The following is a 26,061-nucleotide window of genomic DNA, read 5'->3' as shown; positions in this document are numbered from 1 at the left end:
AGTGTATGGTAGCCTATACATCTTGTAGTTAACACTCCCAACGTAACAAAAACATCTCACAGTCAAAATACGGTGGATATGGATGAGATTTATAAATACATATGAGATATATAAATAAATATAAAATATATAAATGCATATGAGATATATAAATACATAACATATATAAATGTGACCTCTCACAGTGGTTTGAGACACAACGGGGCCATGGTAATTTAATGCGTATGAAATGTATAAAACCGTAGATATGGATGAAACTCATGAGTTTGTTCTCTCTGCTTGTTTGACACAATGTGATTGTGTGTATTTTTCAGAAACGGACAACAAATCTAATTCCAGTAAGAATGAGGTGGAAGCACCAGGAGGAAGTTCTGTGAATACAGGTAAGAGAGAGACATTGGAAAATGACTTACTGTTGCTCAAATAATACATAATTAATTGCATGGATGTATGGATGTATGGATGGATGGATGGATGGATGGATGTACAGTGGTTCCGTCACCATTGCCAAAAAGGTAACTGGGAACTAACCAGAGCTTTAGAGCCGCTGGAATCCAAACCCAGACCCATAGAGAGAGAGAGTTATGACATGCTTTGATCTCCCCGCAGAGCGGGCTGCTATGGGCTGTAGTTCCAAACATTGGAACTTCCTCATCGAGATAGACAGAGCATTTCTGCATTCCATTCTTACAATGGGAGTCAACGCTAGTGTCGTCACTCTCATTAGATCACGCTGTCCAAACCGCGCCCCTAGACCGACCGCTCTCTGTCTCTCTCTCTCTCTCTCCTTTTATAATCTAATACTATACTAATGCCAGCAGAGAAGCACTTATTCATATTAATCTATAACAGATTATCATATTTTAACAGCAACAGTTTGGCCGTCTGCATCTATTTATAAACTCTTTGAATAGTGTGAGCAGAGAAGCAATTATTAACCTATTTAACAGACTATCGTATTTTAAAGGGATAGTTCACCCCCTAAATGATTTTTTCCTATGGATTAGTCACCCCATGGAGACTTGAATTCATGTTTTGTTTTGTTTTTTGTCTCATTCCTAAGCCAATAATTTGATGACCGGTAGGAGACACAAAGAAGACTCTTTGTGTCTCCTACCGAATCTGCTACCGGTCATCAACTTATTGTCTTAGGAATGAGACAAAAACAAAAAAAATATCCATGAATTCAAGTTTCCATGGGGTGACTAATACATAGGAAAAAAACTTTGGGCTTGTTTTTCTGTAAAGTTGCTTGTTGGTAGCTGCGGGTTGTGGTATTTTGGACTTGTTTCTAAAGTGTTTAGTTGCTTATTTTGGGGTTGTTTGAACCAGGGATTCTCATGTAAAATACCCCCAAATTAATATGCATTTGTCTGCGCACCCCCATCGGAAAATATGTTATGCCAGGGAGTCAGGACTCCCATACAACATTTGTGTTGTTAAAAGGTTTAAAAAATATTCCACATTTTCTTTGAAATAGCAGATCTTTTGAAAATAGCAGATCTGCAAGCTCACAACGCCTTGTGTTGCGACGCGTTGTGAGCTTGTAGATCTGCTATTTTCAAATAGCCAACATAAAGGTTTTAAAGTGCTCATGTGGCCTATTAGTTGCTTCTTTTGGGCTTGTTTTCATAGACCTGGTTGCTTGTTTCTCTCGCAAAACCTGGCAACGCTGGCCTTGTCAACGTTAGACTGTCTGGGATCAGTTAACTTTACAGGTTGCAGATCCGGTCTAGACCGGATATGGCCACGGCCTTTGTACGTGCCTATTTGTTTCCGTAAACTACCGGATACAGTGGGCGGGCTCTACACAGGATTGGCTCTCTGAGCAGTAAATAGACCCCCCCCCCCTCACAACTAACCAAACCACACACTCTGGCAGAGACAATTTAAATGAAACATTAAACACTAAACATTGTTGTGGTTAGTCCAGGCTGACACATTAGGATAGTTAGTTTACTTACTAGTTATAGTCAGTGTTGCATTGCTGAATTGGAACATGGTTGCACTCTATTTTAATGACGTGACGCGCACGTGTCTTAACACCTACACTACAGCTCACACAATGGACAATTGATATGCATATAGGCTCATTCCTATGTTCATTCACCTGGTGTGAGTCTGGATCCTTTGTAAACTTTGTTGAAGTGTGAATCTAAAGTAGTTTTAAATCTATGTGTGTGATTGCACGTGCTCCTGGTCAAATAGGTTCTTGCACGCCGTGCAAGGCCGTCCATGAGTAATGCAACCCTGGTTATAGTTATGTTGAATGTCATTTCATACAAAACTGATTTGTTAAATTTGATGTTGATATTGAAGTTAAGATGAACACATCTGTGGTACACATTGATTTATTGTTCTATATATTATATCAAGTGCTTTATGTGCTTGTAATTTCAAAACAATTGTACAGTACACAAAAAAGTGCTAGACTCTACATATTGTATAACATTGTGTGGCAGATACAAAATACAATCATAGAATTCATAGATAGCTTCATCATAGACAGCACTATCATCAGTGTTGTGTTTGTTTACACATGATCTTCCTATTAATATGTTGGATTCATGTTAGTGAATGTAGCCCCTAGAGGGCAGTAGAGTACAGGGTGACGTCCTGAGTGAGACACATATTTAAGAGGGTTCTGAACAGGCAACTAACAGGTGGGTAATCTGTGGGTCCTCACAACACTGCCGGTAGCGTGTTGTTGAGAGGGAGATGTTCTAGTGCTGACCTGTTAATCTGTAAGCCTGTTTGTTTCTGTATTGTATCCTCGCTTTTACTGTTGTAGTATGTTATATGGTCTACAATGAGAAATGTTTTTATATCGTCAGGTCTGTGACACTTTTGGTGTTCTTGTCGTGCCTGTCCATTGTTTGGGGTGAGGCCTCTTCAGTTACATGTAGGAATTTAAAAGCAAGGATACAATACAGAAACAAACAGGCTTACCGATTAACAGGTCAGCACTAGAACATCCCCCTCTCAACAACACGCTACCGGCAGTGTTGTGAGGACCCACAGATTACCGACCTGTTAGCTGCCTGTTCAGAACCCTCTTAAATATGTGTCTCACTCAGGACGTCACCCTGTACTCTACTACCCTCTAGGGGCTACATTAACATTCATCCATGAACACATTTTCAGACATTTAACTTACACTCTCAATACTTAGTAAACAAGATCTTTGGCTCTGTACTTGGTCTGCTCTTTGATACACCAAACCTGTTTGCTGAAAACATAGCCGATCTACAAGTTTAGCCTGTAGATCGGCCAAAGTTCCCCCCAGCATAGGGATGCTAGGGTTCAAGTGGTTAATGTAAAAAAAATATATATATAATAAGTTCCTATCACACAAATAGGAACATAGGTAGGCCTACAATGTACATACAAACAGAGCAATTACTGTACCTTTAAAGGTACCTTAGGTACCTTTAAAGGTACCTAAGGTACCTTTAAAGTTTTACAGTTGTTCCCAATTTTGTAAAAGCTTATCCCAAGCTAACCTTTCCTATGTGGATATTTAGGTGGATATTTATTTATAACTGTTTCTGACAGCAAATGCACACTTATTATGTTTTCATAAGTTAGATTTCCCTCAGTTGCTATGTAAACACATCTCTGTGTACACATCATTTATATTACCTTTTAATTGTACATACATTATTTTGTTTTGATTGTATTGTTATTGATCCTCTTTTGCTTCAGCCATGTAAACATGCAGTATGTTTTCTCATGCTAATAAAGCCCTTTGAATTTAATTGACAGGGAGAGAGAGAGAGACACACACGCACACGCGCACACACACACACACACACACACACACACACACACACACACACACACACACACACACACACACACACACACACACACACACACACACACACACACACACACACACACACAGTGTTGCTTTTCAGATTTAGATTTAGGCTATTAGAAAATAGCCGATCTAAAAGCTCACACTTGTAGCTTGTATTCCCCAAATATGGTTGTACATTTTGAAAACTTGAAATGGGACATTCTGCATAATGCGTACTTTTACTTTTGGTACTTTAAGTATATTTTGATGCCAACACTTTTATACTTTTACTAAAGTAAGTAAATTCTGCATGCCAGAATTTTACTTGTAACAGAGTATTTCTACATTGTGGTATTGATACTTTTACTCAAGTAAAACATTTGAGTAGGCCTATTGTCTGTGATTCACTTTACATTATAAATAAAAGCCATTATTATTAAATATATATATATATATATATATATATATATATATATATATATATATATATATATATATATATATATATATATATATATATATATATATATATATATATATGAAAATGTATTCATGGATGAATGTTATATGTAAAGATTGAGAATCACTGGGTTAACTGAAAAAATACCAAAAGTATTTTTAAACACAATTTAAAGTATAATTACTGCTATAGTAGGCTTCTACAGTATATTGTTTCAATTCAATTCCCCAACAATTACTTTAGCCAGTCAGTCAATAGTTGCTCGGCCCTGCCACCTACTGTCCACCTACTGTATTACACAGTGGGGGACGCCCCTAAAGGCAATACTTTTTAATCATCAGAACTATAGTGCAGGCTTCTACTTTGTGTTCCTTTCTCTTCTCTTTAATAATCAGAACTATAGTGCAGACTTCTACTTTGTGTTCCTTTCTCTTCTCTTTAATAATCAGAACTATAGTGCAGACTTTTACTTTATGTTCCTTTCTCTTCTCTTTAATAATCAGAACTATAGTGCAGACTTCTACTTTATGTTCCTTTCTCTTCTCTTTAATAATCAGAACTATAGTGCAGACTTCTACTTTGTGTTCCTTTCTCTTCTCTTTAATAATCAGAACTATAGAGCAGACTTCTACTTTGTGTTCCTTTCTCTTCTCTTGGTCGCTTGTCATCTATCTAAACAAGTCAATACGTTTGTGTTGCAGTGTTGCCATATTTTGTGAGAAATATGCAACCAGCTCTAGGAAAACAAGCAACTACACTACATCACAAGAGCACTTTAAACCTATGCAAGGGCTATTTGAGGGCGATGCGACGCATTGTGAGCTTGTATATCTGCTATTTTCAAAAAATCTTTCAATAAAATGTGGAATATTTTGAATATTATTGGAAGTGGAAGCTAGGCTAAGAGGAGAGGTGACAATTATGGAGCAGCAGTATGGGTTTATGCCAAGGATTGATTGATTGATTGATTGATTGATTGAATATTTCATATTAGACAGAAATACAAAACAGCATGAGTACAGTCAAACACTTGCTCTAAAGGGATAATGGTTCGCCCTGAGAGTGCTGATGGAGGAGTATAGAGAAGGACAGAAGGAGTTTATCAGAGGTTATCCACATAATACTTATTCATTATTAATAACCACTTATAACTTATTAGAAACCACTCTTATTGATGCATTTTAAATGAAACTATTTAGTATTTATGATTGACTGAATGTTAATGCTGATGCTCTTCTGTTTTCAGCCCTCCTTGCTAAACTGACGGCCATGGAAAAGAGACTGACTGCGAGTGAGGAACTGAACCGACAGAATGCAGGTATTATAACCTTTATGTTCTATAATGAACAGACAGAATGCAGGTATTATAACCTTTATGTTCTATAATGAACCGACAGAATGCAGGTATTATAACCTTTATGTTCTATAATGAACCGACATAATGCAGGTATTATAACCTTTATGTTCTATAATGAACCGACAGAATGCAGGTATTATAACCTTTATGTTCTATAATGAACAGACAGAATGCAGGTATTATAACCTTTATGTTCTATAATGAACAGACAGAATGCAGGTATTATAACCTTTATGTTCTATAATGAACAGACAGAATGCAGGTATTATAACCTTTATGTTCTATAATGAACAGACAGAATGCAGGTATTATAACCTTTATGTTCTATAATGAACAGACAGAATGCAGGTATTATAACCTTTATGTTCTATAATGAACAGACAGAATGCAGGTATTATAACCTTTATGTTCTATAATGAACAGACAGAATGCAGGTATTATAACCTTTATGTTCTATAATGAACCGACAGAATGCAGGTATTATAACCTTTATGTTCTATAATGAACCGACAGAATGCAGGTATTATAACCTTTATGTTCTATAATGAACCGACAGAATGCAGGTATTATAACCTTTATGTTCTATAATGAACAGACAGAATGCAGGTATTATAACCTTTATGTTCTATAATGAACAGACAGAATGCAGGTATTATAACCTTTATGTTCTATAATGAACAGACAGAATGCAGGTATTATAACCTTTATGTTCTATAATGAACCGACAGAATGCAGGTATTATAACCTTTATGTTCTATAATGAACAGACAGAATGCAGGTATTATAACCTTTATGTTCTATAATGAACCGACAGAATGCAGGTATTATAACCTTTATGTTCTATAATGAACAGACAGAATGCAGGTATTATAACCTTTATGTTCTATAATGAACAGACAGAATGCAGGTATTATAACCTTTATGTTCTATAATGAACAGACAGAATGCAGGTATTATAACCTTTATGTTCTATAATGAACAGACAGAATGCAGGTATTATAACCTTTATGTTCTATAATGAACAGACAGAATGCAGGTATTATAACCTTTATGTTCTATAATGAACAGACAGAATGCAGGTATTATAACCTTTATGTTCTATAATGAACAGACAGAATGCAGGTATTATAACCTTTATGTTCTATAATGAACAGACAGAATGCAGGTATTATAACCTTTATGTTCTATAATGAACAGACAGAATGCAGGTATTATAACCTTTATGTTCTATAATGAACAGACAGAATGCCCGGGCTGGGCTTAATAAATATAGCCTACCTACAAAGGGAATTTAACACTTGCAATATTTATTTTAATACATGTTTTTTTAATACATGCGGGGGGAGGGGAAAAATCTGGCCTGCCCTAAATGTAATTCCTGGGGACGCTACTGTTATATAATATGAATGTTGATAATATTAATATTGCTAATCTTCTTCAATGACACGGTCGGTCAGTCACTTCATAGTCTTAATGTTACCCTGCGGTCTCCTCCCCCTCCTGTTGAGTTGATAGACGATGCAGATCCTATAGTTTTTCATATGATGAAAAACTGTTTTGTTTTTTAATAGTCATGCATATATTTTTCCAGTGCATACGACAGGCCTTGTTGACGGATTTGGAAGAGATTTCGAAGCTCTGGTTCCAAAAATGAACGAACATATAATGTATAAGATCCATTAAATTAACATTGAAGTGAGTGAGCCAGCTGTGAAAGTGTCCTAAGGGGGCGGGGCTTAGGGGGAGGGGCGGGGCTTAACAAAAGATCTATTGTTGGTGAACGTTATAGCACAAGAGTAGAGATGCTGGGGTTCAAGTGGATATGTTCAAATCTGTCCTAATGTAAACTGACATTCTCTCAAGTTGTCCTTGTGACATACTGTATCCATAGGCGGGCAATGAAGGCTTGGGTAGGCTAAGGCTTCCCAAATGTTATGCTGGGGATTGTGCAAATTATATATAATATATGTGTGCAGCATTATATAGACCAATTATTGGTCAATCGGTCAATATAGCCTTCTCAATTGTCAGGCTCACCCGCCGCCTATGACTGTACCTAAGGGAGAAATAATTATATTTTTGATATAAATGACATAAATTTAAGGTGCCATAAAGTAACAATGTCATTCATGTCTTATGACATGAATATGAAATTTGTAAATATTGAATCAGGCAACATAAAACATGTGTGGGGTGAAACATAAAGCCAGAGTAGACTTTAAAATGACCCCAGAGGTATTTTAACACTTGCTTGACTGAGCATTCTTGCCTATCTACTGGCTGGGTCAAAATGACCCTTCAGTGCGCAAAAGAATGAATGTCTAAAATCTCTCATAATCTGGGCTCAAACTTAAACAAAATAGTTTAACATTTGATGTATTACCTCGTGTTTTCCTTGCTTACTGTAAGTTGATCTGAATTAAGAGTGTCTGCTAAATGCCTAAATTGTAATTTATGTATTTAAATGAAATAGAAACTTGGGTTGCAACTAGATTTTATATCTATAAGTATATGACCTCTAGGCCAAATTCAGGTTCAACAGAAATCTCTCCCTCACCCATATTTGATTCATAAGCGAATACTTTAAAATTCATATTTTTATGTAAAATCAGATTAACTGTAATTACTACTGGTGTTTTAATGAAACTGCATGAGTGTTAATGAGTGATTTAATGTTAATATTGTGATGATTTCAGCCAACCTTGCTAAGCTGTCCAGCGTGGAAATGAAGGTGAACAGACACAATGCAGGTATTATAACTTCACATTTAGCAAACATTTAATGTAGTATAATACAAGGTTTCTCAAAGTAGGTGCTGTGACACCTCAGGGTGCTGTAACACAAGGCCAGGGGTACCGCAGAATACTTTGATAATATTTGAAATGATCAAAATCACTTCACTTTAACCATAACCCTCTATACTTGAGAGGCTTGGTGCGCTCTTCATCCATCTACACCAAAAATAACAGATCTACAAGCTCAAAACACGTCACAAAGTGACTTGATGTGAGCATGTAGATCTGCTATTGTTGGTGAACGTCAGCACAAGAGTAGAGATGCTGGGGTTCAAGTGGATATTTTCAATCTGTCCTAATGTAAACTGACATTCTCTCAAGTTGTCCTTGTGACATACTGTATCTTAGGAGGAAATAATTACATTTTTACTTCCCGTAATATGACATAAATTTAAGGTGCCATAAAGTAACAATTTCATTCATGACTTATGACATGAATATGAAATATGTAAATATTGAATCAAGCAACATAAAAACTGTCTAGGGTGAAACTCAAAAGCCAAAGTAGACTTTAAAATGACCCCAGAAGTGTTTTAACACTTGCTTGACTGAGCTTTCTTGCCGATTAACACATAGTGGCGGTAACCGCCTTCCATACCGACATCTCGCCACTCCGACTAGTGGCTTCCGCGCGCGGTTAAGGTTAGGGTTAGGTATAGGGTTCGTTAACGTCGGAAAGGCGACATGTCGGAAAGGCAACATGTAACCATAGTGGCTGGCTCAAAATGACCCTTAAGTGTGAAAAATTATTAATGCCTAAAATCTCTCATAATCTGGGCTCAAACTTAAACAAAATGGTTTAACATTTGATGTATTACCTCATGCTTTCCTTGCTTACTGTAAGTTGCTCTGAATTAAGAGCATCTGCTAAAAGCCTAAATTGTAAATTGTATTTATGTATTTAAAATGCTATAACAAAATAAAAACTTGGGTTACAGCCAGATTTTATATCCATAAGTATATGACCTCTACGATAAATTAGGTTCAACAGATATCTCTCCCTCACCTCACCCATATTTGATTCATAGATTTCAAAAGCTAAGTTTTTTTGTCGACTCAGATTAACTGTAATTACTACTGGTGTTTTATTCTAACTACATGAGTATTAATGAGTGATTTAATGTTAATATTGTGATGATTTCAGCCAACCTTGCTCAACTGTCCAGCCTAGCAATGAGGGTCAACGTAAGTGAAGGTCAAATGGAGCAACTGAACCGACACCAAGCAGGTATTATAACTTCACATTTAGCAAACATGTTATGTACTATAATGCAGGGTTTCTCAAAGTAGGTGCTGTGACACCCTAGGGTGCCGTGACACAAGTCCAGGGGTGCCACAGAATACTTTAATAACAATGATCAAAATCACTTCAGTTTGACCACTTTAACCATAACCCTCTATACTTGAGATGCTTGGTGCGCTCTTTATCCATCTACACCAAATCTCTTCAACAAAAATAGCAGAACTACAACTCATAACATATCACAAAGTGACTTGATGTGAGCTTGTAGATCTGCTATTTTTGGTGAACGTCACCACAAGAGTAGAGATGCTGGGGTTCAAGTGGATATTTTCAAATCGGTCCTAATGGAAACTGACATTCTCTCAAGTTGTCCTTGTGACATACTGTATCCTTAGGCGGGTAATGAAGGCTTGGGTAGGCTAAGGCTTCCCAAATGTTATGCTGGGGATTGTGCAAATTATATATAATATATGTGTGCAGCATTATATAGACCAATTATTGGTCAATTGGTCCATATAGCCTTCCCAATTGTCAGGCTCACCCGCCGCCTGTGACTGTATCTTAGGGGGAAAGAATTATATTTTTGATATAAATGACATACATTTAAGGTGCCATAAAGTAACAATGTCATTCATGTCTTATGACATGAATATGAAATATGTAAATATTGAATCAAGCAACATAAAACATGTGTGGGATGAAACATAAAGCCAGAGTAGACTTTAAAATGACCCCAGAGGTATTTTAACACTTGCTTGACTGAGCTTTCTTGCCTATCTACTAGCTGGGTCAAAATGACTCTTCAGTGTGCAAAAGAATGAATGTCTAAAATATGTCATAATCTGGGCTCAAACTTAAACAAAATAGTTTAACATTTGATGTATTACCTCGTGTTTTCCTTGCTTACTGTAAGTTGCTCTGAATTAAGAGCATCAGCTAAAAGCCTAAATTGTAATTTATGTATATAAAATGCTATAACGAAATAGTAGAGATGCTGGTGTTCAAGTGGATATTTTCAATCTGTCCTAATTGGAAACTGACATTCTCTCAAGTTGTCCTTGTGACTGACATACTGTAATTTAGGAGAAAAGAATTACATTTTTACTTCCCGTAATATGACATAAATTTAAGGTGCCATAAAGTAACAATTTCATTCATGACTTATGACATGCATATGAAATATGTAAATATTGAATCAAGCAACATAAAATGTGTCTGGGGTGAAACTCAAAAGCCAAAGTAGACTTTAAAATGACCCCAGAAGTGTTTTAACACTTGCTTGACTGAGCTTTCTTGCCGATTAACACACAGTGGCTGGGTCATGCAAAATGACCCTTAAGTGTGAAAAATTATTAACGCCTAAAATCTCTCATAATCTGGGCTCAAACTTAAACAAAATGGTTTAACGTTTGATGTATTACCTTGTGGTTTCCTTGCTTACTGTAAGTTGCTCTGAATTAAGAGCATCAGCTAAAAGCCTAAATTGTAATTTATGTATATAAAATGCTATAACGAAATAAAAACTTGGGTTACAGCCAGATTTTATATCCATAAGTATATGACCTCTAGGATAAATTAGGTTCAACAGAAATCTCTCCCTCACCCATATTTGATTCATAAGCGAATATTTTAAAATTCATATTTTTATGTCATATCAGATTAACTGTAATTACTGGTGGTGTTTTAATGAAACTGCATGAGTATTAATGAGTGATTTAATGTTAATATTGTGATGATTTCAGCCAACCTTGCTCAGCTGTCCAGCGTGGAAATGAAGGTGAACAGACACAATGCAGGTATTATAACTTCACATTTAGCAAATATTTAATGTACTATAATACAAGGTTTCTCAAAGTGTGTGCTGTGACACCCTAGGGTGCTGTAACACAAGGCCAGGGGTACCGCAGAATACTTTGATAATATTTGAACTGATCAAAATCACTTCACTTTAACCATAACCCTCTATACTTGAGATGCTTGGTGCGCTCTTCATCCATCTACACCAAAAATAACAGATCTAGAGGCTCAAAACACGTCACAAAGTGAGTTGATGTGAGCTTGTAGATCTGCTATTGTTGGTGAACGTTATAGCACAAGAGTAGAAATGCTGGGGTTCAAGTGGATATTTTCAATCTGTCCTAATGTAAACTGACATTCTCTCAAGTTGTCCTTCTGACATACTGTATCTTAGGAGGAAAGAATTAAAAGTCCCGTAAAGGTGCTGTGACACCCTAGGGTGCCGTGACACAAGTCCAGGGGTGCCACAGAATACTTTAATAACATTTGGAATGATCAAAATCACTTCAGTTTAACCACTTTAACCATAACCCTCTATACTTGAGATGCTTGGTGTGCTCTTTTTTCATCTACACCAAATCTCTTCAACAAAAATAGCAGAACTACAACTCATAACATGTCACAAAGTGACTTGATGTGAGCTTGTAGATCTGCTATTTTTGGTGAACGTCACCACAAGAGTAGAGATGCTGGGGTTCAAGTGGATATTTTCAAATCGGTCCTAATGGAAACTGATGTTCTCTCAAGTTGTCCTTGTGACATACTGTATCCTTAGGCGGGTAATGAAGGCTTGGGTAGGCTAAGGCTTCCCAAATGTTATGCTGGGGATTGTGCAAATTTTATATAATATATGTGTGCAGCATTATATAGACCAATTATTGGTCAATTGGTCCATATAGCCTTCCCAATTGTAAGGCTCACCCGCCGCCTATGACTGTATCTTAGGGGGAAAGAATTATATTTTTGATATAAATGACATACATTTAAGGTGCCATAAAGTAACAATGTCATTCATGTCTTATGACATGAATATGAAATTTGTAAATATTGAATCAAGCAACGTAAAACATGTGTGGGGTGAAACACAAAGCCAGAGTAGACTTTAAAATGACCCCAGAGGTATTTTAAAACTTGCTTGACTGAGCTTTCTTGCCTATCTACTGGCTGGGTCAAAATGACCCTTCAGTGCGCAAAAGAATGAATGTCTAAAATATGTCATAATCTGGGCTCAAACTTAAACAAAATAGTTTAACATTTGATGTATTACCTCGTGTTTTCCTTGCTTACTGTAAGTTGCTCTGAATTAAGAGCATCTGCTAAAAGCCTAAATTATAATTGATGTATCTAAAATGCTATAACGAAATAAAAACTTGGGTTGCAACCAGATTTTATAACTATAAGTATATGACCTCAAGGCCAAATTCAGGTTCAACAGAAATCTCTCCCTCACCCATATTTGATTCATAAGCGAATAATATTCTAAAATTCATATTTTCATGTCATATCAGATTAACTGTAATTACTGGTGGTGTTTTAATGAAACTGCATGAGTATTAATGAGTGATTTAATGTTAATATTGTGATGATTTCAGCCAACCTTGCTAAGCTGTCCAGCGTAGATATGAGGGTCAATGTAAGTGAAGGTCAAATGGAGCAACTGAACAAAAGCAATGCAGGTATTATAACTTCACATTTATCAAACATTTTATGTACTATACTATAATGGAGGGTTTCTCAAAGTGTGTGCTTTGACACCTCAGGGTGCTGTAACACAAGTCCAGGGGTGCCGCAAAATACTTTGATAATATTTGAACTGATCAAAATCACTTCAGTTTAACCATAACCCTCTATACTTGAGATGCTTGGTGCGCTCTTCATCCATCTACACCAAAAATAACAGATCTACAAGCTCAAAACACGTCACAAAGTGACTTGATGTGAGCATGTAGATCTGCTATTGTTGGTGAACGTCAGCACAAGAGTAGAGATGCTGGGGTTCAAGTGGATATTTTCAATCTGTCCTAATGTAAACTGACATTCTCTCAAGTTGTCCTTGTGACATACTGTATCTTAGGAGGAAAGAATTAAAAGTCCCGTAATGTGACATGAATGTCTTATGACATGAATATGAAATATGTAAATGTTGAATCAAGCAACATAAAAAATGTCTGGGGTGAAACAGAAAAGCCAAAGTAGACTTTAAAATGACCCAGAAGTGTTTTAACACTTGCTTGACTGAGTTTTTTTTGCCTACTTACACAAAATGGCTGGGTCAAAATGACCCTTCAGTGTGAAAAATATTTAAAGCCTAAAATCTTTCATAATCTGGGCTCAAACTTAAACAAAATAGTTTAATATTTGATGTATTACCTCGTGTTTTCCTAGCTTACTGTAAGTTGCTCTGACTGAAGAGCATCTGCTAAAAGCCTAAATTGTAAATTGTATTTATGTATTTAAAATGCTATAAAAAAATAAGTATATGACCTCTAGGATAAATTCAGATTCAACAGAAATCTCTCCCTCACCAATATTTGATTCATATAATTCAAAAGTTTTAAAATTCAGACTTTTATGTCAAATTAGATTAACTGTAATTACTGCTGGTGTTTTAATCAACCTGCATGAGTATTAATGAGTTAATATTGTTAATAATGTTAATATTGTGATGATTTCAGCCAACCTTGCTCAGCTGTCCAGCGTGGAAATGAAGGTGAACAGACACAATGCAGGTATTATAACTTCACATTTAATGTACTATAATGCAGGGTTTCTCAAAGTGGGTGCTGTGACACCCTAGGGTGTCACAAGGCCAGGGGTGCAGCAGAATACTTTGATAATATTTGGAAATGATCAAAATCACTTCAGTTTAACCACTTTAACCATAACCCTCTATACTTGATTTGCTTGATGCGCTCTTTTTCCATCTACACCAAATCTCTTCAACAAAAATAGCAGATCTACAAGTTCCTAACACATCAAAAATCACGCGATGTGAGCTTACAGATCGTCTATGTTTGGTGAATGTTACCACGAGATTAGAGATGCTGGGATGTGTGGCTGTTGATTCTGATTGTCTCTAAGCAACCCCAGTATTGTTCTTGCACACAATGTCACAAACATAACATCCAGACTTGTGAGGTGCACCGTTAACCAATACGCACCAAACATGGAACAAACATTGTTCAGGGGTCTGCCATGAAAATAGTCACACAAAAAAAAAAACATTGAAAACAATATGGGAACTAAATCACCAATAGAACTGGATTTGAAGGCCTGACAATGTAATCATATAGAAACACAAAACGTTACTGCACTACTCCCACAGTTTTTGTGGCACACATATGCATTCTTGTCTAATACTGTGCATTAAGCCATTCTCTTTGTGTGACTTTGTCACACCTATGTGTGATCGGTCACTTTTGTGACTGTTTGTGTTGTGTGTGTGTGTGTGTGTGTGTGTGTGTGTGTGTGTGTGTGTGTGTGTGTGTGTGTGTGTGTGTGTGTGTGTGTGTGTGTGTGTGTGTGTGTGTGTGTGTGTGTGTGTCTGTGTGAGAAAATGCATGGCCCACTCATGCATTAAAAGGATAATATCAGTCACCAGAAGCAGGGACGTGTTTTCAATGATTTTAACATGGTTAAAATGGAGTTTTAAATTCAATAGGTTCATATAGGATAATATATAATCTGGGCTCAAATTTAAGCAAAATAGATTAACGTTTGATGTATTACCTCGTGTTTTCCTTGCACTGAAAGTCGCTCTGCATTTACAGCGTCTGCTAAATGCCTACATTGTAAATTGTAAATATGTATTTAAAATGCTATGACGAAATACAAACTTTGTTTAGAGACAGATTTGATTAAAATAGGTATATGACCTCTAGGCTAAATTCAGGTTCAACAGAAATCTCTCCCTCACCCATATTTGATTCATGGAATTCAAAAGCAAATGTTTTAAAATTAGTATGTTTTATGTCAAATCATATGAACTATAAACACTACTGTGTCTTAATATAAATGCATTAGTATTATATTTAATGTTAAAACATATTTTTATGATTCCAGCCAACCATGCTCGGCTGTCCAGAGTAGAAACGAGGATGGAGGAACTGAACAAAAACAATACAGGTATTATAACTTCACATTTAGCAAACAGTTTATGTTCTATAATGAATATGTGTGTATGTGTGTGTGTAAAAAAAAGTGCTGCAGCACACTATGCACGTGTGCGTAACACACACACACACACACACACACACACACACACACACACACACACACACACACACACACACACACACACACACACACACACACACACACACACACACACACACACACACACACACACACACACACACACACACACACACACACACATCATGTTAAATACTACTGCTAACTACTTAAGCTCTGTTTTTTAAGGGAATAATTCAAAGAAGTATGGGGAACTAAATCAAAATTGTAGAACTGTATCTGAATCGGCCTTAAAATGTAGTTAACCCAAAACTTTACTGCACTACTACTAGCAAATATTTCATGCTCTATAATGAATACAATGTGTGTGTGTGTGCTTGCGTGCGTGTATCTGTGAGTGTTTGTGTGTAAAAAAGAAGACTTAAGCGCACGCACACACACACACACACACACACACACACACACACACACACACACACACACACACACACACACACACACACACACACCACCTGATTCGGATGCTATCAATGCATTGAATGGGACATTATCACCTTTTATTAGACCATTGAATGGGCGAAGTAGGCGACCTACTTACCTACCCACGATTTATCAGACCATTCATTGGGTGTTATCAAGACATACTGACCTACCAACGGAGATGACTTAAATAGTTCAGTTTCGGTTTTGGTTTTGGTTGTTTTGGTTTCGGACCATGACGGAGGCGCGCAGTCTCAGGCGAGCGTCCCTACTCAGCGCCGTTGGAGTTATGTACCAATAGGCACAGAACCGTAAATATTGTTGTGGGGACTGCTCCGCCTCCAAAGTAGGTCAGTAGCTCCTGATTACGCCCAATGAATGGTCTGACAAATCGCGGGTAGGTCCGTGTATCGCCTACTCGTCACCTACTCGCCCATTCAATGGTCTGATAAAACGTGATAATCTCCCATTCAATGCATTGACAGCATTCGAAGCCGGTGCACACACACACACACACACACACACACACACACACACACACACACACACAGTTTTACTTGATATGCTTGGTGCGCTCTTTTTCCATCTACACCAAATCTCTTCAACAAGAATAACAGAACTACAACTCATAACATGTCACAAAGTGACTTGATGTGAGCTTGTAGATCTGCTATTTTTGGTGAACGTTACCACAAGAGTAGAGATGCTGGGGTTCAAGTGGATATTTTCAAATCTAATGTAATCTAATGTAAACTGACATTCTCTCAAGTTGTCCTTGTGACATACTGTATCCTTAGGCGGGTAATGAAGGCTTGGGTAGGCTAAGCCTTCCCAAATGTTATGCTGGGGATTGTGCAAATTATATATAATATATGTGTGCAGCATTCTATAGACCAATTATTGGTCAATTGGTCCATATAGCCTTCTCAATTGTCAGGCTCACCCGCCGTCTATGACTGTATCTTAGGGGGAAAGAATTATATTTTTGATATAAATGACATAAATTTAAGGTGCCATAAAGTAACAATGTCATTCATGTCTTATGACATGAATATGAAATTTGTAAATATTGAATCAAGCAACATAAAACATGTGTGGGGTGAAACACAAAGACAGAGTAGACTTTAAAATGACCCCAGAGGTATTTTAACACTTGCTTGACTGAGCTTTCTTGCCTATCTACTAGCTGGGTCAAAATGACTCTTCAGTGCGCAAAAGAATGAATGTCTAAAATATGTCATAATCTGGGCTCAAACTTAAACAAAATAGTTTAACATTTGATGTATTACCTCGTGTTTTCCTTGCTTACTGTAAGTTGCTCTGAATTAAGAGCATCTGCTAAAAGCCTAAATTGTAAATTGTATTTATGTATTTAAAATGCTATAAAAAAAATAAAAACTTTGTTTACAGACAGATTTTATTAAAATAAGTAAATGACCTCTAGGATAAATTCAGGTTCAACAGAAATCTCTACCTTATCAATATTTGATTCATAGAATTCAAAAGTTTTAGAATTCATACTTTTATGTCAAATTACATTAACTGTAATTACTACTGGTGTTTTAATCAACCTGTATGAGTATTAATGAGTGATTTAATGTTAATATTGTGATGATTTCAGCCAACCTTGCTCAGCTGTCCAGCGTGGAAATGAAGGTGAACAGACACAATGCAGGTATTATAACTTCACATTTAGCAAACATTTAATGTACTATAATGCAGGGTTTCTCAAAGTGGGTGCTGTGACACCCTAGGGTGTCACAAGGCCAGGGGTGCAGCAGAATACTTTGATAATATTTGGAAATGATAAAAATCACTTCAGTTTAACCACTTTAACCATAACCCTCTATACTTGATTTGCTTGATGCGCTCTTTTTCCATCTACACCAAATCTCTTCAACAAAAATAGCAGATCTACAAGTTCCTAACATGTCAAAAGTCACGCGATGTGAGCTTATAGATCGGCGATCTATTGGTGAATGTTACCACGAGATTAGAGATGCTGAGGTTTAAGTGAATATTTTCAGTCTGTCCTAATGGAAACTGACATTCTCTGAAGTTGTCCTTGTGACATACTGTATCTTAGGAGGAAATAATTACATTTTTACGTCTCATAATGTGACATAAAGTTAAGTTACCATAAAGTAACAATGTCATTCATGTCTTATGACATGATTATGAAATATGTAAATGTTGAATCAAGCAACATAAAAACTGTCTGGAGTGAAACACAAAAGCCAGAGTAGACTTTGACCCAGAAGTGTTTTAACACTTACTTGATTGAGCTTTCTTGCCTACTAACACCTACTGTTTGGGTCAAAATTACCCTTCAGTGTGAACACGAATGTATGCCTAAAATCTCTCTTCATCTGGGCTCAAACCAGCAGATTTTATTAAAATAAGTTCATGGTCTCCAGGCTAAATTCAGGTTCAACAGAAATCTCTCCCTCAGCCATATTTGATTCATAGTCTGTAATATCAAATATTTTAATGATAAATCAGATTAACTGTAAACAGTGCTGGTGTTTTAATCAAACTGCTTGCATATTAATGAGTGATTTAATGTAATGTATTGTGATGATTTCAGCCAACCTTGCTCAGCTGTCCAGCGTAGACATGAGGTTGAATCTAACTGAGAGTCGAGTGGAGGAAGTGAACAGACACAATGAAGGTATTGTACTTTCATTGTTAGAAAACTCATGTTGAAAACTCTGACAATACATACTGATTAGTGTGGCTGTTGATTCTGATTGTCTCTAGGCAACACCAGTATTGTTCTTACACACAATGTCACAAACATAACATAAGTCAAATTAACAACTACTCAAACTACTGAAATTCAAAGTTATTAAATCAAACTGCATGAGTATTAATGAGTGATTTAATGTTGTAATTATTTCAGCTCAGCTGTCCATCGTTGAGATGAGGCTGAATGTAAGTGACCATCGAGTGGAGAACGTGAGCAGACTCATAACAGGTATTATTACTATTAGCACTTTTAGCAAACATGTCATGTTATCCCTAGTTAAAAGTTCCAAAGAGCAATGATGTGTCAAAGTTAGAAGGCAGCCTGCTGTCATAAAGATGAAGTGTTAACTGGTTTAAACTGGTTAGAAGGCAGCCTGCTGTCATACAGATGAAGTGTTAACTGGTCTAAACTGGTTAGAAGGCAGCCTGCTGTCATACAGATGAAGTGGTAACTGTTTTTTGAATGCGCTCGACCGTAAGCCGCGCTTTCACGACCCTTCCGGTCGGGTGCGGTGTTTATTTTATTATTATTATCATTGTTATCCATGCGTTATCAGCTCTTACATCTGTTATTTTATAAGTATAATGACTTTCCAATCCAGAACTGTGAAGTGAAGTGAAGCGTGGAGTGTAACATATCTCACAGGTTCTTCATTAGTTTCCATACACTACGACTAGACCAGTGGTTCTCAATCTTTTTCATGTCAAGGACCCTCAAAATGATATATATTTGGCAAAATATATTTTGTCCCAGGGACCTCCAGAAGCAAAGATTTGAGTTACAAATGTTTACTTATTTTTTTTTATATATATATATATATATATATATATATATATATATATATATATATATATATATATATATATATATATATATATATATATATATATATATATAAATCTCGATTTTTCAAAAATAGCAGATTTACAAGCTCATAGCGCGGCACTCTGTGCTGGGGACTCCCTGGTACCCCCCTGAAGGACCCCTGGGGGTCCCCAATTTGAAGACCAATGGACTAGACAATACCACTAGATAGCAAATATTCTATGTTGTTGATATTACTTTGTCTTGTTTTTTATTATTATTAATAGTATAACATGTGGCTGAATTTGACCGAAAACTAGTAATTTGTTTTTTGGGGGGCATTTTAGTTTAGTATTAGTTCATGAAAACAGAGAATCATGGCTACACATTTAAATATTGGTTGTGCAGTTTGACTCACCAGTTTTAGAGTCAATAAATGTGTTCTACAATTCTTGGAGCTGAGAAAACAGCCTTCTCTAGAAATGTAGTGGAGTCAAAAGTACAATATTTGTCTTTGCATTGTTGTGGAGTGAAAGTTATAAACACTCTTAGGAGTCCTAAAATCTGAATTACTTGAGCAAAAGTGGAAATAGTAATAAAAATGTCAGATCTACAAGCTGCTATTAGCTGCTATAAGCTGCTATAGTTGATCTACATGACACAAAAATTATGAGAATATTAATCCGATACGTCAGTATCGGATTAGACTGAAAGAACGAGGCCAATCGATGGTCTTGAAGGGCGGGTCCAAACCCAGCCGCCCGGATTCATGCGTCGCTTCCTATTGCTTCACCAATCTATGAGTAAGAGTATAAGATATGCTTTCATAGTAATATAAATAATATGATCATTAACAGTATAATATATGCTTTTATAATCATATAATAATGTGATAATGCTCCTGTGTTGACAGACCAACCAAAGGTGGCCTTCTCTGCTTATTATCTGGGTTCTGGACATATTGGATATAGTTCTACTACAACTCTGGTTTATCAGAGAGTTCACTCTAACATCGGCAACGCCTACAGTACATCTACAGGTAGGTGATGATTAAGTTAATTATGTTAATTAACTTTACATTAAAGTGTTCTGTTAAAAGGTTAAATAGCTCTATATTGTGATAATAATCATTGCTATAGAGTGTTTGTTCAGTAACAGTGTTAAATAGCTCTATATTGTGATAGTAATCATTGTTTGTTCAGTAACAGTGTTAAATAGCTCTATATTGTGATAGTAATCATTGCTATAGTGTTTGTTCAGTAACAGTGTTAAATAGCTCTATATTGTGATAGTAATCATTGTTTGTTCAGTAACAGGGGTCTCCTCATCTCTCCAGCTCTTTAATAAACTGAAAATACATTTTCAAGTTTGATGATTATTATTCTCAATATAGAGCTATTTAACGCTTATGTTAACAAAAACATATCACTTACCCTTTAAGTGATTACATTAATTATGTTAATGAGCTTTACATTAAGTGATTAAAGGGATAATTCACTATCAAACATGTTTGGGGTCATTTTAACGTCTACTTGGGCTTTTGTGAAAACCACAGATAGTTTTAAGTTGCTTGATTAAAAAAAAATCTGGGAAAATTAAAGAATAAATTAATAATGAAAAACTAAAATAAAACCAAGGACTGGTGTTTTCAATGAGTCAAACAGGTTTAAAATGGAGTTTGAAGTTACAATGGGTTTGTACTGTAGGAAGGGGGCGTGTCTGGTAAATTACGTTAAAATGAGCCAAACATGCTTGAAGGTGAAATATCCAGTTAATTATGTTAATGAGCTTTACACAATCAATTATCTCTCACCAACTAATGATACAACTTACATCTCTGTGAAAACATCAGTAACAGCATGTGAAGGGTTAACTCTGCTGTGTCATTACAGGCTAAAATGTTCAAACACTTCAAAAATATCACATTTACAACATTTACAACATGTTGCTTTGTGGCCCGTTGTGAGCTTGTAGATCAGATTTATTAGAACACTTTTTCCTTTAAAAAAATATAGAGCTTAAAGGAATAGTTCGCCCAAAAATGACTATCAATTACACAATGAAGCCTTGAATACAGTTTTTAGTTTTTGTCTCATTCCTGAGACAATAATTTGATGAGCGGTTTGGTGTATCCGTTAGGAGACTCAAAGAGACTCCTTTGTGTCTCCTACCCAAATTAATAAATTATTGTCTGAGGAATGAGACAATACTTTGATGGTAGACGTAATTTGACCAGGTAGACGTTAAAATGACTCCAAACATGTTTAAGTGTATTATCCCTTTATGTAAAGCTCATTAACATGAGCAATTGATAGAAAATAAGTACTTTTTTTGGGTGAACTACTCCTTTAAGTAGTTAACAGTGTTAACATGATCCGTGTGTGTGTGTGTGTGTGTGTGTGTGTGTGTGTGTGTGTGTGTGTGTGTGTGTGTGTGTGTGTGTGTGTGTGTGTGTGTGTGTGTGTGTGTGTGTGTGTGCGCGCGCGCGCGCGCGTGCGTGCGTGTGCGTGTGCACGTGTGCGTTCCAGGTCAGTTCTCCGCACCTGTGAAAGGAGTTTATCAGTTCAGATTCACTGCAGGCGGCCATGATGCATCAAAGTATGTGCAGGTCTACATGTATAAAAATAATCAGCTGCTCATTCAGAACTATGGATACAAAACTCAAGGAGCTGGGTTAGAATACGTGTCTAATGGAGTGATCATAGAGCTGGAGCAGAGAGACAGAGTGTACATGAAGACACCTGGTGGTAGTAACATCAGGCTCTATGATTATGACACACAGAATCACAACACATTCAGTGGTTTTCTGCTCTATTCTCTGTAACTCTGCTACCGACACTGCTGGAAACTCACTGAGTACATTTACTCAAATACTCTACTTGAGTACAATTTAGAGATACTTTTACTTGACTTCATTATGTCCCCTTCTCAATACTTCATGTCAGTGTTTCTCAAAGTGGGGTCCGGGGGTCCTCCGGGGGGTCCCCAGCTAAACGTGTTAATATAGGAAGACAAAGTAAATACATAAAGCATTTAAACCAGTATTTTATGATGATCTACAAGCTCACACTGGTGTGTTGTGAGCCTGTAGATCTGCTGTTTAAAAAGACATACATTGGAAAGTCTTGAAACATGAGGAATAATTTAGAAAATACCAAATACCAAATCTACTCTCATGGAGGTCCCAGATGGGGGTCTGCAGATAAACACATATTGATTTGGGGTCCATTACATCTCAGAGGCAATACTTTTTACTCCATTACAATTATTTGATTACTTTAAGGTGTAGATTTAGATTACTAAAACAAAACATATATTTTAAGCACAATGTTATACTTCAACTCTTCCAAAATAGCAGATCTACAAGCTCACAACGTCCTGCAATGCATCACATTATGAGCTTGTAGATCTGCTATTTTTCTAAGACAAATATAAACAGGTTAAATAGGCCCTTCTGCATAAAGAGTACTGTAAGTATGCTTTAATGACAATACTTTTGTACTTTTACAGACCTTTTACTTGTAATAGAGTAATAGAATAGAGTGTAAATGTCTCAATTGTAACTTGTACTTGTAAATGGTATTTGTACTTTTACTTCAGTAAAACCTGTGAGTACTTCTTCCACCACTGTCCTGATAGCTTTACATTAAAGAGCTTCTGTAATGTTCATGTTCATGTTGTCAATAAAGACACATTCATTACATTAAAGAGCTTCTGTAATGTTCATGTTCATGTTGTCAATAAAGACACATTCTAAAGCACTGTTGTTTGTCTGTTGTTTTTATTGTAATGATTATTTGTCATTGTATTATTATGTATTTTATTGTATTGTATTATTTATATACTGATGTCATACAGAAAACTTGTATCTTCATATATTTCTTCTTTATATATATTTAAGTAAATCTCTGTTGTCGGGCAGAAACCAACTCAAACCCCCCAAAAACATGTTTTTAAAACAACACAATCCTGTCTCAAAGTTGGTGACTTTATACATTGTCAGATACAAAGCTCACTTAGGAAGGCAATCAACAGAGTCAGGTAGTTTTTACCTTTAGCAGAAACCTGTAAGACACCTTGTTATTTGTTTTGCAGTGTTTTTTTTCCTTTCATATATAATAGCTTGTTCTACATTTTAAAACAGACTAAAGCAACATTTTAGGTATATTTATATATATTTATGTTTATAACTTAAATTGATGTTATTCCAAAAGGCACTTTTTAATAGTTTTTAGCACTTTATAAATCAACTGAAATGAAGGTATTTATTTATAAATCAACTGAAATGAAGGTATTTATTTATAAATCTACTGAAATGAAGGTATTTATTTATCCCATGAACTATTTTAAATTCAGGGTCATTTCAAGCCTGGGTTACATTATGTCCCAACATTATTAATCTCTTTGATAAATTATTGATTTTTAAAAATATGTATAATAGATCAAATTGATTCATTGTTGAACCCCTAATCCTGATAGCTACTGGCAGTGGCAGTGGTGTAAAGTAACTAAGTATATTCACTCAAGTACTGCACTTCAGTACAAGTTTGAGGTACTTTTACTTTACTGGAGTATTTCCAATTTTCTGTACTTTTACTTCTACTCCACTACATCTCAGAGGCAAATATTGTACTTTTACTCCACTACAATTATTTGAAAACTTTAGTTACTAATTACTTTGTAGATTTGAATTATTCTTACAAATCACTCAAGCCCTATTTAAACTTTGGCTACTTGAAAATAGCAGATCTACAATCTATAATCCTTTGAAAATAGCAGATCTACAATCTATAATCCTTTGAAAATAGCAGATCTACAATCTATAATCCTTTGAAAATAGCAGATCTACAATCTATAATCCTTTGAAAATAGCAGATCTACAATCTATAATCCTTTGAAAATAGCAGATCTACAAGCTCACAACGGGTCGTGAAGCCATGTATAGACTACAGGATGATGGCATGTACATGAATACTCTTCTTTCAGTGATCATATAAACTGCTCTCTCATAATTAGAATAATTAGAATGACTACGTTGCTATGGCGTGCACATACCTGCTACTATGGTCCATTGATCGTACCACCAGCAGCTCTCAGCTCACAGCCGTTGCCAAACACCTACATAAACACATGGAATCTCCCATTACTCAATATCAAGGGGTTTCCTGTTTACCAGTGTTGCCATGTCTGCATATAATCAGCGACTTTGGGCTTGATTCTTGTAGTTGCTTCATATTATCTAAACATCACAAAACAGTGTAGGTTTAGTCATAAACCACCATGCTGGGTGAATGCAATAAAGTATTATGTACATGAGCCTCTATGTTGCTATCAAACACAATGAACATAGAAGTTAACTCCTACCTCAAACTCTTTCTAAAGTGCATGTATGTGGTTTGTGGTTCCCACCAGTCCTGCTGCACAGCACCACCACAAACTCTGGAAGTGCAGTAACAGTAATAAGTACATATAAAACCCATGAAACAAACAAATAAAACACAACCCGCATTGTAACATACCTTTGTAGTAAAGTTTGGATGCACGGTTAAAAGACAGTCTCTTATGAACCAACATGAAACAGAGCTTCTGCACCTTGTTGTTGCTTAATGCAAAAGTCCTGTGAATCCAAGTCACGTGAGAGCAGACCAACGAGACACACAAACGTGACTTTGACACTTCAAAATAAAAGCATTGCTAAAACACACATAAATAATGCATGCATAACAAATTAACTTAAATACAGCCCTATTATGAGAAATAAAACAAATGATATTAACTTATAGTTACAAACACTGTCAGTTACATTGGCATGGTTAAACACAAGTATAAATGTACAAAACATGATAACTTCAACACACATAAGATTTCAAATAGAGTTTTAAACCTCTCAGAGCTTCCATAGACCACCGAAGTCCTGACGTCACTCGTTCATCCCCAGGTTCGTAAAGTCATTTCTCTATGGAGAATAACATTGGGTCATCATAGAATCGTCTCATATAAGAATTTTGGTCCAAAAATAAACAAACTGTCTCGGCGATATTGTCAGGGAGGAGGTTCTGTATCGTTTGATAGTCAGTCACTTATATTTGATACAGTCTGTTTCTGGCGAAAATGTAACTAATTCGGCGGAAGTAACATTATCGTTTTCTCACCGTCAGTTGATGTTTCATATCCATGAGAGTCAAACCACCGGGGTCATTTGTTTATTTTTGGAACACAGTTCTTATTTGACACGATATTAAATACGTCTATGGGATTCAGAATGGGGGTGGAAAACTGCGAACCAGGTAGACAAACAAAGGATGCGTAAATTACGTCAGACTTCGGTGGTCTATTGTGAATCTGCATGAGTTTATATGACTCAACCCCCGTACGGTCAG

The 26,061-nt window shown here is 36.1% G+C and overlaps 2 long non-coding RNA genes across 4 annotated transcripts in view; both read left to right on the top strand.

Annotated features, from left to right (window-relative positions):
* Positions 1-311: 311 nt before the first annotated feature.
* Positions 312-18,799, top strand: LOC311053607. 2 transcript variants are annotated; one of them, XR_014601657.1, is made up of 3 exons: positions 312-383; positions 5,509-5,580; positions 18,716-18,799. It is a non-coding gene; the product is annotated as an uncharacterized lncRNA (long non-coding RNA). The 2 variants fall into 2 exon arrangements; XR_014601658.1 differs by lacking the exon at positions 18,716-18,799 and adding an exon at positions 11,400-11,421.
* A 268-nt stretch (positions 18,800-19,067) lies between these two features.
* The window catches only part of LOC311053606, a 60,713-nt gene continuing 53,719 nt past the window's right edge, over positions 19,068-26,061 (top strand). The window contains exons 1-3 of one of the 2 annotated variants that reach the window (XR_014601655.1): positions 19,068-19,105; positions 20,595-20,720; positions 22,210-22,875. This is a non-coding gene — a long non-coding RNA (uncharacterized lncRNA). Of the gene's footprint in view, positions 19,106-20,594; positions 20,721-22,209; positions 22,921-26,061 lie in introns of those variants that run through there. The other variant, XR_014601656.1, reaches the window with a different exon arrangement.

The sequence above is a fragment of the Gymnoscopelus microlampas genome (assembly GCF_963454915.1).
Source record: "Gymnoscopelus microlampas genome assembly, chromosome: 10".
Lineage (NCBI taxonomy): Eukaryota > Metazoa > Chordata > Actinopteri > Myctophiformes > Myctophidae > Gymnoscopelus > Gymnoscopelus microlampas.
Note: the sequence above shows the minus strand (reverse complement) of the source record. Positions and strands in the feature narration are given on the sequence as shown.